Genomic DNA, 12376 nt, shown 5'->3' on the forward strand with positions numbered 1-12376 from the left:
CTCACCCTTACTTGTTTTTACTTTTAAAAATTATGATAACCGTCCTAGTAGGTGTGAAGTGATATCTCACTGTGGTTTTGATTTGTATTTTTTTAAGCTAATAATCATGTTGAATATATTTTCATGTATTCATTGGCTATTTGTATATCTTCCTTGGAGAAATGTGTATTCAAGTCCTTCACTCATTTTTAATTGGGTTGTCTTTTTACTGCTGAGTTGTTAGATTTCTTTATATACTCTAGATACGAGGCCCTTATCAGATATATAATTTACAAACATTTTCTTCCATTCTTTGGGTTGTTTTTCACTTTCTTAATAGTGTCCTTTAATGCACAAAATTTTTTAACTTGTCTTTTTCTTTCACTGTTTAAGCTATTAGTATTATATTAATAGTCAAAAATTATTTTCTAATCTAAGACCATAAATATTTACAACTATGTTTCCTTGTGAAAGTTTTACAGTTTTAGCTCCTATAAATTAAAACTGTAGTCATGTAAATCCCCTACTCTTGGCTCTCCTCAGAAATTTGCACTTCTGTATAAATGTTAAAATCAGTTTGACTATTTTATTTTATTTTTTATTTATTTATTTTTTTTAGGGAAAAAGAGAAAAAGAAGGGGAAAAAAAGAAAAAGAGGGAAAAAGGAATATTACTTCATTCCTAAAATGGGTTTCAATAATGGCCGATCAATATTTTGAGTGTTTAAAGTGGTTAATGCATATTTTATGTGTTTAAAATGGAGACCTCTATTGTGTTTATTTGTTCTGGCTCTGAGTTCAAATCCTGGATATCGTTATCAATTTGTTGTCTCGTTGAATCTAAATCTCACTATGTGTCTTATGTATCTGGGTGTTAAGATCTCTTATTGTTACATTAATCCTTTTACCCTTGTATCCTTATAGCTTTGAAATCTATTTTGTCAAATGTGAAAATTGCAACTCCTGCTTTTTATTTATTTATTTTTGCTCTCCATTTGGTTGGTACGTTTTTTTTTTTTCCAACCCTTTATTTTGAGTCTATGCATATCTTTGGATATACCGTTGGATTTTGTCTGTATCTTTTGATTGGGAGATTTGGTTGATTTAACTTTAGGGTTGCTGCCATTTGATATTAACTGGCTATTTTGTCCTTTTGTTGATAAAAATTCTTCTTTATGTTAATGCTCTTTACTTTTTGGTGTATTTTTAGAAAGGATCATACTGGTTGTTCCTTTCTGTGTATAATGCTTCTTTTAGAAGTTCTTGTAAAGCAGGCCTGGTGGTAATAAAATCTCTGAGTACTTGCTTGTTCCTAAAAGATTTTATTTTTCCTTCAAATGTAAAGCTTAAATTGGCAGGATATGAAATTCTGGGCTGAAAGTTTTGTTCTTTAAGTATATTGAATATTGGCCCCCACTCTCTTCTAGCTTGTAGGGTTTCCGTTGAGAGATCTGCTGTAAGCCTAATAGGCTTACCTTTATGGGTAACTTGATCTTTCTCTCTGGCTGCCCTTAATATTTTCTCCTTCGTTTCGATCTTGGTGAATCTAACGATTATGTGCCTTGGGGTTGGTCTTCTTGAGGAATATCTTTGTGGTGTTCTCTGTATTGCCTGGGGTTGAATAGTGTTCTGCTTTGCTAAATTAGGAAAATTTTCCTGGATAATGTCCTGGAGAGTATTTTCCAGCTTGACTTCATTCTCTCCGTCACATTCAGGTACACCAATCAAGCGTATATTAGGTCTTTTCACATAGTCCCATATTTCTTGGAGACTTTGCTCATTCCTTTTTATCCTTTTTTCTCTATTCTTGTCTTGTCGTTTTGTTTCATTAAGTTGGTCTTCGACCTCTAATACCCTTTCTTCTGCTTGATCCATTCGGCTGTTTAAGCTTGTACATATTTCACTGAGTTCTCATGTTGTATTTTTCAACTCCATAAGTTCATTTGTATTCCTCTCTATATTGTCTATTCTTTTCAACATTTCATCGAACCTTTTTTCCAAGTTCTTAGTTTCTTTACATTGGGTTAGAACAAGTTCCTTTAACTCCCAGAAGTTTCTTATCATCCACCTTTTAAAGCCTACTTCAGATAATGGAACACAGTCCTTTTCCATCAGGGCTTGTTCTGTTACTGATGAGTCCTTTTCCATCTGGGCTTGTTCGGTTGCTGATGAGTCCTTTTCCATCAGGGCTTGTTCCGTTGCTGATGGGTTCTGATTTTGAGTATACTCGGCCTTCTTAGGCTGTTTTCTTCCCTTCATTATAGATGAACCGCCTTTCTAATTAGTTTTCTGAGTCAACGTCCGACTTACTGATTCCCAGTGCTGGGATCCAAGCCACCCACTGTGGCAGCCTAAATAGCAGCAGTAAGACTGATGGTGCTCTTCTGCCCAGGAATCTCTGGTCTGGCTTCCCTCTCGAGTCCGCAACAAGCGGCTCTGACTTCCCTGAGCTCCAAACTCTGGTCAGTAGGGGAAGCAGTCCCGTTGGCTCTGCGTGAAGAGCTGCTGCGCCGAGACGCCGGCAAAACCGCTGCGGCGGCCACAAGAGTCACACTGGCGACCCGTGGGGCTCCTCCCCTGGGAATCGGCTAATCGGTGAGTGACAAAAATTCGTCTAAAGATGTGGCGTCGTCTCGTTCTCTGAGCTTTCACTGGGAGCTACAATCCTGAGCTGTTAGTGGTCGGCCATCTTGAATTGTCTCCTTGGTTTTCTTCTACAGGAACAAGACATATGTTGGAAAATTTCCGGAGAATTCACCCTGGAAATGAACATTTCCATTTTCTCTGAAAATGTACCTACAAATGGCATTTTTATAATTTATTTTTATTATACTTTAAGTTCTGGGGTACACGTGCAGAACGTGCAGGTCTGTTACATAGGTATATGTGTGCAATGGTGGTTTGCTGCATCCATCACCCTGTCATTTACATTAACTATGTCTCCTAATGCTAACCCTCCCCTAGCCCCATACCTCCTGACAGGCCCGGATAAGTGATGTTCCCCTCCTGGTGTCCATGTGTTCTCATTGTTCAACTCCCACTTATGAGTGAGAACATGTGGTGTTTGATTTTCTGTTCTTGTGTTAGTTTGCTGAGAATGATGGTTTCCAGCTTCATCCAGGCCCCTGCAAAGGACACAAACTCATCCTTTTTTATGGCTGCATAGTATTCTATAGTGTATATGTGCCACATCTTTTTTATCCAGTCTCTTTTACAACTTTTGCCTAAGAATGTGGAGATCAGTACTTCCAGAGGCAAGATCACATTAGCAATGGAAGAGTGGGGGAAGTTCCAGTGTTTAAAAGTCATTCTCTTATATCAATAACACTTCAGTCCATTCTGAACTTTGCTTTTGCTTTGTTGATGAGGCTTTGGTACCATGACCATAGGTAAATATCCCCTCCAACCCTTTGCCTTCTGTTTGTAACATTTGTCCCCCTGCTGTTAGTGACAGAACTTGCTTTAATAGGAAGCAAAGGGTAGGATAGGAATTTGTCATCACACTGAGGGTACATATCTTGTGTGCATGTGTGCAGAAGTATACACTTTGTTTGCTTCTGAGATTTTGAGGGTGACCCTGTGATCAAAAGCCAGACATAAAAGTGTGAAGCAGCCGGGCACAGTGGCTCATGCCTATAATCTCAGCACTTTGGGAGGGCGAGGTGGGTGGATCATGAGGTCAAGAGATTGAGACCATCCTAGTCAACATGGTGAAATCCTGTCTCTACTAAAAATATGAAAATTAGCTGGGTATGGTGGCGCAGCCTGTAGTCCCAGCTACTTGGGAGGCTGAGGCAGGAGAATTGCTTAAACCCAGGAGGCGGAGGTTGCTGTGAGCTGAGATCACGCCATTGCACTCCAGCCTGGATAACAAAAGTGAAACTCCGTCTCAAAAAAAAAAAAAAAAAAAGTGTGGAGCGAGTTTTCTATGATTTTGAGATGTCTTCATGTCAGCTGTATTTTCTCAAGGTACTAAAAGAGGTTTACTTACTTTCTAAAAGACTTCCGGTTGGGCATGAAGGGGTGAACTAATTCGTCAGGGAACTGTTAGTCTTCAAAAGGCCTCAGTGCCAATGGAAAGAGGAAAAACAGGAAAAATGACCCTGCAGAAAGCAAATGCTCTGATGATTCATGCATTGCTTGCAGTTTTTTTTTAAATAATAACTAAAAACTAAATACTGCTTGAGTCTGGGAATTTCTCTAGGGGAAAGGATAAAGAGTTATTTCCCTCTAAGGACCACACCTTATATTTGCACAGTATGGGAAAGTAATTTTCAAAAGTACTATTTTGTTTGCCCATTTTCATCCTCAGTTTTCATGTTTGATTGAATCTGTCTTTGCTGACAGAAGTTTTCTGGGCAACCCAGAAAGTCCACAATATGAGATAATGTCATAGAGGATACAGTGAATCAATAATGTCTCTGCTGGAATTGCTTTCTGGAGACTTTGAGATGTCAGGGTTGAAATGTCATAAAGGAAGTCACTGGGCTGGTAGATAACTGGAGGTGTGACTCCATGAAGGCATTGCTTATCCCTGTTCCAAGCATATCTGGCTGCTTTTGAGAGGTAAATAGGGATGGATGAAAAGGGGGAGCTTTAGTCCTGAATTTGTACCCTGGTTCTACCACTTACCAGCTCTGCTGCTCTTGCTAGGGAGATCATGTAACATACTAACTCTAGTAATAATCACTGAAGGTCATGAGTCCTCTAAAGTAAATAGCATTTGCCCCATTTTACAGAAGAGGATACAGCATCAGAAAAGTTAGTTACTTTCCCTAAGTTCCCTGGGCACGTTTATTACCTGGATGCAAACTCAGGCTTTGTGATGCCATGCCCTGTGGGGATTCCATCACATCATCACTGACCATAACTGGAAGCAGGAGAGACCCATTGCTAAGGAATGATAGCCACATCAAGAAGTGGTTTGAACTCCCAGTATGCTGCCCACAAGTAAAGCTCACATGTATATACTGTTGAGTGGTTTGTATGAAAAGACTGGGTGATAGTGCTTTGACATTGGCAAATAACAACAAGACTCTTTTGTCTTGTATTCTCTCTCAAATTCTGTGCTCTAATGAGCGACTGAATCTCTTGTTTCTACCAAATGATTCAATTCACATAAACAAGTATATTTGTTTGTAGCACTGCTTCTGCCTATGAAAACTTAGGGAAGTAACATCACTCCAATTCTTGGTAAAAAAGGGAGAACAGAGCCATCTTCCATAAGATTATTGGAGAGATGACTGTGACAATGCATTTATAGTGCTTAACACAGTGCTTGGGACAGAATGGCACCTGTTACCAGTCAGAACTATTATTAGTGCAGTTTTAAACTAGCTGTGCTTGCAAGTACATCACTTGGTCTCAAACCTTCACAACTAGCTGCCCATATGTCTGCAGCAACACCCAGCTCCAATATACACAATTTCTAAAGTGTCTGACATCACAGTTTTGGATGTGAGGATTGCTCACTTCTTTCTCTCTTTCAGAATTGATCTCTGCTTTCTTTTCCCATGACTACTGGTATTTTTAAGATAAACTTAAAAATGCAAAGCACTCTTGCCTCAAAGGTACCGTAAGTATAAAATAGTAATGCCAGACTCATCTTGGCAACCTTACCATACCCTCTCTAAAGCCGAATATCTGCTTGTTCAGGTCCAACCCTCCATTGAGAGGCAATGCGCGTTAAGCCCCATGCCCATGTCTCCAGACCTGTTCAATCTTAGAAGAGAACCTCCTCCCTTTGATTACCAGGGCAGACAGTGGTGAATTAATTCTAATGAACATGGAACAGTCAGCCCCTGCTTGTCCCTGAGATGTGGCCCAGAGGGTTAATCTCCCATCTCCTAGTTAATCACTTTCATCCTCAGGCTGTATTAAGCCTCAGTTTTCATTTTTTTTGATTGAATCTGTCTTTGCTGACAGAAGTTTTCTGGGCAACCCAGAAAGTCCTCAGTATGAGAGAATATGATGGAGGATGCAGCGAATCCATAATGTCTTTGCTGCACTTTATGGAGACTTTGAGATATCAGGGTTGAAATATCACAGGAAGTCACTGGGCAGGGAGATAACTGAAGAAATGGAACAGAAATGGCTATCTCTGTTCCAACCATATCTGGCTCCTTTTGAGAGGTAAATAAGGATGAAGGAAGAGGAGGAAAGTCCTGAATTTGTATCCTGACTCTGCCACTTAGCAGCTCTGCTACTCTTGCCAGGGAGATCATGTTAACATATTAATACCAATAATAATCACTGAAGGTTATGAGTGTTTTATATCCTCACTACCCAAAATGTGGTTCTTAGGCCAGCAGCATTAGCATTTCCTGGATGCTTGCAGGAAATGTAGAGTCTCAGGCCAAACACCAAGTTACTTAGAGATTCTAATTGAATGAACAAGAATGTGCATCTAGTCAAATTCTCTGAGTAATTTGTATGCTCTGGACAGTTTGGAAAGCACTTGCAATTATTTAATTTCTCCATCATGACGATATGGCTCCTTTTGAGAGGTAAATAAAGATACTCATTTTGTAAAGTATGTCTTCTGGTATTACCACTGCCCTGCTTTACATGGAAGGAAACTGAGGCTCAGAGAGGTCAAATGGCTTGCTCAATATCATACCACCAGAGAGAGTGTTTGAAGCTAGGCACCTGCCCAAGCAGATGCTCTTAACCCTATGGGGAGACTTAAATAAGATTCTAAGTATCCATCAATCAGCAGAGTACCAGGCCCACCATAGATGGATGATACACGATGGTGACCTTCTCTGTTCCTTCTATTCTCTTTCTCTGTTCTGGTTATTTTCAGATGCTTTCTTGTCATGGCATTTATGTTGGTCCACCCTGGATAGGATGGGTCCTGCCTAAATTCCTGGTTTTCCCTTGACTAGGACAGTGGTTCTTGATTGTAGCTTGGAGGGAGTGCTGTCTGTTTTTCTGTGGCATTCGAGAGTGTCTCCTGGAGGGTGTTGCTGGCCCCTCTTCTCCTTCATTCCCACTGTGAAGAACTTGATGATGTTTGTTCCTGACCATGAAGCCGGGATGGAAAGCAATCCCCTGATAGGCTCACTAGCATCTTGTTCCCTTCCTTTAGACAGGTGTCATGGGTTTCCCTAGGGCAGACATGGGATGAGTTCAGGATTTTCACCTCTTATTCCTTTTGGTCCTGGGAGTTGCATAAATGAACTGGTCTTGTGGGGGGGGCGGGTGTGTGGTTTCAGTTTACTTTTTTTGGAAAAATAAAGGGTTCTGATTTATAGACACATTATTTCTAAAAAGGATGAGCACATTTATAGTTAATCAGTTTCTATGGCTTTGGTTTCTCAGTAATAAGGATGTTAAATCATACAGGACAGGAGAATGGTAAAAGGATTGAAAGAGAGAAACATGGAATCTGGGTTAAATAAACACGAGTGTCATTGAGTTCCAAGACCCCATCATTTCTAGATCCACTTTTTCAACCAGGTGTAGCTCAGATCTTATTAGGTGTTTCGTCACAGATCTAGAGCCTGTGACAGTCACAGCACTAGTCAACCTTATCTCAGGTTTTCGACATGAGTATATGATGAGGAAATGCTTTGGGGCAAAATGGAAAACTCTTGGGGCAGCTGGGTGAAGACCATAGTGAATCAGATCATTGAAGTACCTTCTCTCATTTGATTAATATCCTTGACAATGAGTTTAGGGAACTGATGACAAATGGATTTGTGACTGTTTTGGAAAGAAGCCTGAAATCAGGAGAAAAAAGGAGAATATGCATACACCTTGGAGAGCCTAGTGGCTGTAACAGAAAATATGTGAGTTACTTATTATTGCATAACAAATATCCTAAAAAACTAAGTGACTTAAACAGCAAGAAATGCTTATTATGACACAGTTTCTGTGTGTCTGGAATCAGGAGTGATTTAGCTGGGCAGTTCTGGCTCAGGGTCTACCATAGAGTTATAGTCAAGATGTTGGCAAGGATTGCAGTCTCTGAAGGTTTAAACAGGATTGTTAATGGGACCAGAGGATCCATTGCTGATTCACATAGCTGGAAAGGTGGTACTGTCTCTTGGCAAGATGCCCCTGCCTCTGGAAACTTAGGAGCCCTTTGAAGTATCTTGAGTGTCCTCACAACCTTGTATCTGCCTTCCTGCAGAGCACGTTTCAAGAGAGCAAGACAACAGCCACACTGTTTTTTATGACCTAGCCTCAGAAGTCACACATTGCCGCTATATCCTGTTGGTTATACAAGTCAGCCGTCTTCAGTGTGAGAGAAAATTATACAAGAGTGTGAATACTCGTATGTGGGGAATCACTGGGGGCCATCTTTGAGGCTGGATATTACAAAAGATAATATATAATCATCTAGGGGAAAGGGGGCATTCTGGGTCCCTAAAACTCTCCTTAATTGTGTGATCATAGATCATTTGGAATCTCTTGGTCTCAGCTTCTTAACCTCTAAAGACATTAGAATGATTTCAACTACTCTAATTCTATGGGCTTTTGGTCTGATGGAAAGTTAGAAAACTTGTCACCTGAGGACCTCAGTTTGAAGTCCAACTCTCTCTCACTTGCTAGAAGGTCTAAGGCAAGTCACTCCCAGTTATGAAGAATAGATTTACAATCTGCAAAGTGGGGATGGTCCTGAGGATTAAAAGAGATAATGGATGCAGAAGTCTTTTAAAAATCTCAGTGTCCATGCACTTGTAGGATGTTTTATTTCCTCATAAAAAAGCTGAAGTAGGGGAAATGATCCAAGATGGCCGATTGATAACAGCTCGGGATTGCAGCTCTCAGTCAAAGTGCAGAGAACTAGAGGACACCACACTTTCAGACAAATTCTGGTCGCTCAAGGAGCAGAAGATCCCCAGTGGAGGAACCACACAGTCACCAGCGCGACTCTTGTGGCCGGCGCAGTGGTTTCGCTGGCACCTCGGTGCGGCAGCTCTCGTAGCAGAGTAAACAGGGCTGGCTCCCCTTCTGACCGAGGCTTGGAGGACCCACACAGGCCGCCAGCGCAACTCTTGTGGCTGGTGCAGCAGCTTCGCTGGCACCTCGGCGCGGCAGCTCTTGGAGCAGAGTAAACAGGGCCGGGTCCCCTTTAGACCTAGGGTTGGAGTACCCACACGGGTCCCCAGCACGACTCCTGAGACCGGCATAGTGGCTGTGATGGCATCTCAGTGTGGCAGCTCTCGGTGCAGAGTAAACAAGACTGGTTCCCCTTCTGACCGAGGTTTGGAGCCCCCGGAAGGCAGAGTCGCCCATTACGGACACAAGAAGGAAGCCAGACAGGAGAATCCTGGGCAGAAAAGCACCATCGGTCTTAATGCTGCCATTCTGGCCCTGGGAACTAACAACTTGGATGTCCAGTCAAGAGACCTAATCTGAAAGTTGGTAATTTCAAAGACGACAGGAGGATAAATTTACAACGATGGGAAGAAACCAGCATAAAAAGGCTGAGAATACTCAAAATCAGAACGCCTTTCCCTCTAAAGATGATCACAGTTCCACATCAACAATGGAACAAGGCTTGATGGAGAATGAGCGCATCCCAATGACAGAATCACTCTTCAAGGAATGGATAATAAGAAACTTCTGTGAGTTAAAAGAACATGTTGTAGCCCAATGTAAAGAAACTAGGAACTTTGAAAAAAGGTTTGACGAAATCCTATTGAGAATAGACAACTTAGAGAGGAATATAAGTGAATTAATGGAACTGAAGAATACAATACAGGAACTCCGAGAAGTATGCACAGGTTTAAACACTCGAATTGTTCAAGCAGAAGAAAGGATAACAGAGGGTCATAGTCCAACTTAATGAAATAAAATGTGAAGAAAAGATTAGAGATAAAAGGATAAAAAGGAATGAGCAAAGTCTCCAAGAAATGTGGGACTATGTGAAAAGACCAAATTTACGTTTGATAGGTGTGCCTGAATGCGACAGAGAGAATGAATCCAAGCTGGAAAATACCCTTCAGGATATTATTCAGGAAAATTTTCCTAAACTAGCAAAGCAGGTCAATATTCAACCCCAGGTAATACAGAGAACACCACAAACATATTCCTCAAGAAGAGCAACCCCAAGGCACATAATCGTTAGATTCACCAGGGTTGAAACGAAGGAGAAAATACTAAGGGCAGCCAGAGAGAAAGGTCAGGTTACCCACAAAGGCAAGCCTATCAGACTTACAGCAGATCTCTTGGCAGAAATTCTACAAGCCAGAAGAGTGGGGGCCAATATTCAACATCCTCAAAGAACAGAATCTTCAGCCCAGAATTTCATATCCAGCCAAACTAAGCTTCACAACTGAAGGAAAAATAAAATCTTTTATGAACAAGCAAGAACTCAGAGATTTTATTACCACCAGGCCTGCTTTACAAGAGCTTCTGAAAGAGGCATTACACACAGAAAGAAACAACCAGTATTAGCCACTCTAAAAATATACCAAAAAGTAAAGAGCACCAACATAAAGAAGAATTTTCATCAACAAATGGATCAAACAGCCAGTTAACATCAAATGGCAGTAACCCTAAATTTAAATCGACTAAATCCCCCAATCAAAAGACACAGCCAAAACCCAACGGCATGTTACATTGAGGCCTGTTTCACATGCAAGGATACACAAAGACTCAAAACAAAGGGATGGAGAAAGATTTACCAACCAAATGGAGAGCAAAAATAAATAAATAAATAAAAAGCAGGAGTTGCAATTCTCGTATCGGATAAAATAGATTTTAAAGCAAGAAAGATATAGTAGTAAAAGGATCAATACAACAATAAGAGCTAACGATCCTAACACCCAGATACATAGAGACTTAGATTCAACAAGACAGAAAATTAATAAGGATATCAAGGACTCGAACTCAGATCCGGAACAAGTAAGCTTAATAAATATTTATAGAGCTCTTCACTTCAAATACATAAAATATACATTCTTGTCAATATCACATCACACCTACTCATAGGTTTAAATGAAACATTGATTGGCCATTATTAATACCCATTTTTTTCAGAATAAAGCAATATTTCTGTTCACCCTCCCTCTCTCTCTTCCTCTTTCTTTCTCTCCTTTACTCATTTTTTTTTCTTTCCTTCTCTCAAAAAAAAAAAAAAAAAAAAAAAAAAGGAAATCAACTTGTAAACCTCTAGATCCAGGTCGGCAATGTCTCTCTCATTGCTTGAATTTCTTTCTTCCCTTCCCTTTCTCCCTCCCTCCCTCCCCCATTCCTCCCTTCCTCCTCCCCTTTCTTCCTGTCTTCCTCCTTCCCTCCCTAAGGAAAAAAAAAAAAAAAAAAGCAGAATTAGAGGAAGCCAGAAGGCAGTATCATTATCATGAAAATAAAATTACCTTTTACTCTTTAATGTATTATGAGTCCTGAAAACAGCCTCTTCTAGCTGCCAGGCTAGGCTGTGATCTCTTGAGCTATGCCAGGTGGTTATTACAATAGAAACTAAAAGCCATATTATTTCACATGTATGCTTTACAACTTATAAAGAGCTTTTACTGACATTATGTTATTTAGGCCTCATTTTTTTATTTTTATTTTTTGCTAGTGTAAAATACCTTGTTTATGGAAGTACTTTTTAAACTAGTATTGTTTAGAAATGAGAATGTATGATCTTAGAAAATTCATGCTGATTGTCATTTTTAGAATTGCTTATCATGCTCACCCATGAAGTGGGTAAAGTCAGTCAAGTAGGACTCCTCCTTATCTTTTAACACATGAGAAATTTGCATCTTAGAGAAGTTAGGTGGCTTATCAAAGACTCAGAGCCACTCAGGATGAATCTGTAAAGGCACATATTATGTCTATGGCTATTTTTTATTTTAAAAACTGTGCTTTAAACCACTGAGATGAAAATGACAATCAAACTAATCAAATCTATTATTATTATTAAACTCTATTAACCCATCTTATGTTTTTTCTGATGCCAAGTACTGGAGTCATGAAGATGAAGAAAATGTGGTTTCTAACATTGTGTAACTCATTCGTGGGTGGAGATGGTGTGTCAGGCTAGACACGCAGGTGAATAATTTCAAGGTAGTATCATAAATCTCACTGTCGAAGTTTATTAAAAAGCATGCACTCTGGGGGAAAAACTGGTGACCAAAACATCATCTTCTGATTGAGGTCGTAGGAAAGTGGAGAGGCTCTTAAGCTGTAGGTGAAGATGAAGGGCATGGCACAGGACAGGGAGCTGAGCTTCAGGAGGCTTGCTCCAGAAGTGACAGGCAGGCAGGGGCCAGGTGTGAATGCCCTGGTATACTTATCACAACTATTGTGGCTTTGTTCTGTGAATGACAGAGAAACATTGGTATATTAAAAATACATTTTCCCCCTGATTATAAAAATACAGTCATCCCTGAGTATCTGTGGGGGATTGATTCCAAGGCCTCCCATGAATGCCAAAATCC

General features: G+C 40.3%; 1 protein-coding gene across 11 annotated transcripts in view; it reads left to right on the forward strand.

Moving 5' to 3' along the window:
* LOC128928299 (uncharacterized) overlaps window positions 1-12376 on the forward strand; it is a 204857-nt gene that overhangs the window by 29705 nt on the left and 162776 nt on the right. The gene's annotated exons all lie outside the window — the stretch shown is intronic.

The sequence above is a fragment of the Callithrix jacchus genome, chromosome 7 (assembly GCF_049354715.1).
Source record: "Callithrix jacchus isolate 240 chromosome 7, calJac240_pri, whole genome shotgun sequence".
NCBI lineage: Eukaryota > Metazoa > Chordata > Mammalia > Primates > Cebidae > Callithrix > Callithrix jacchus.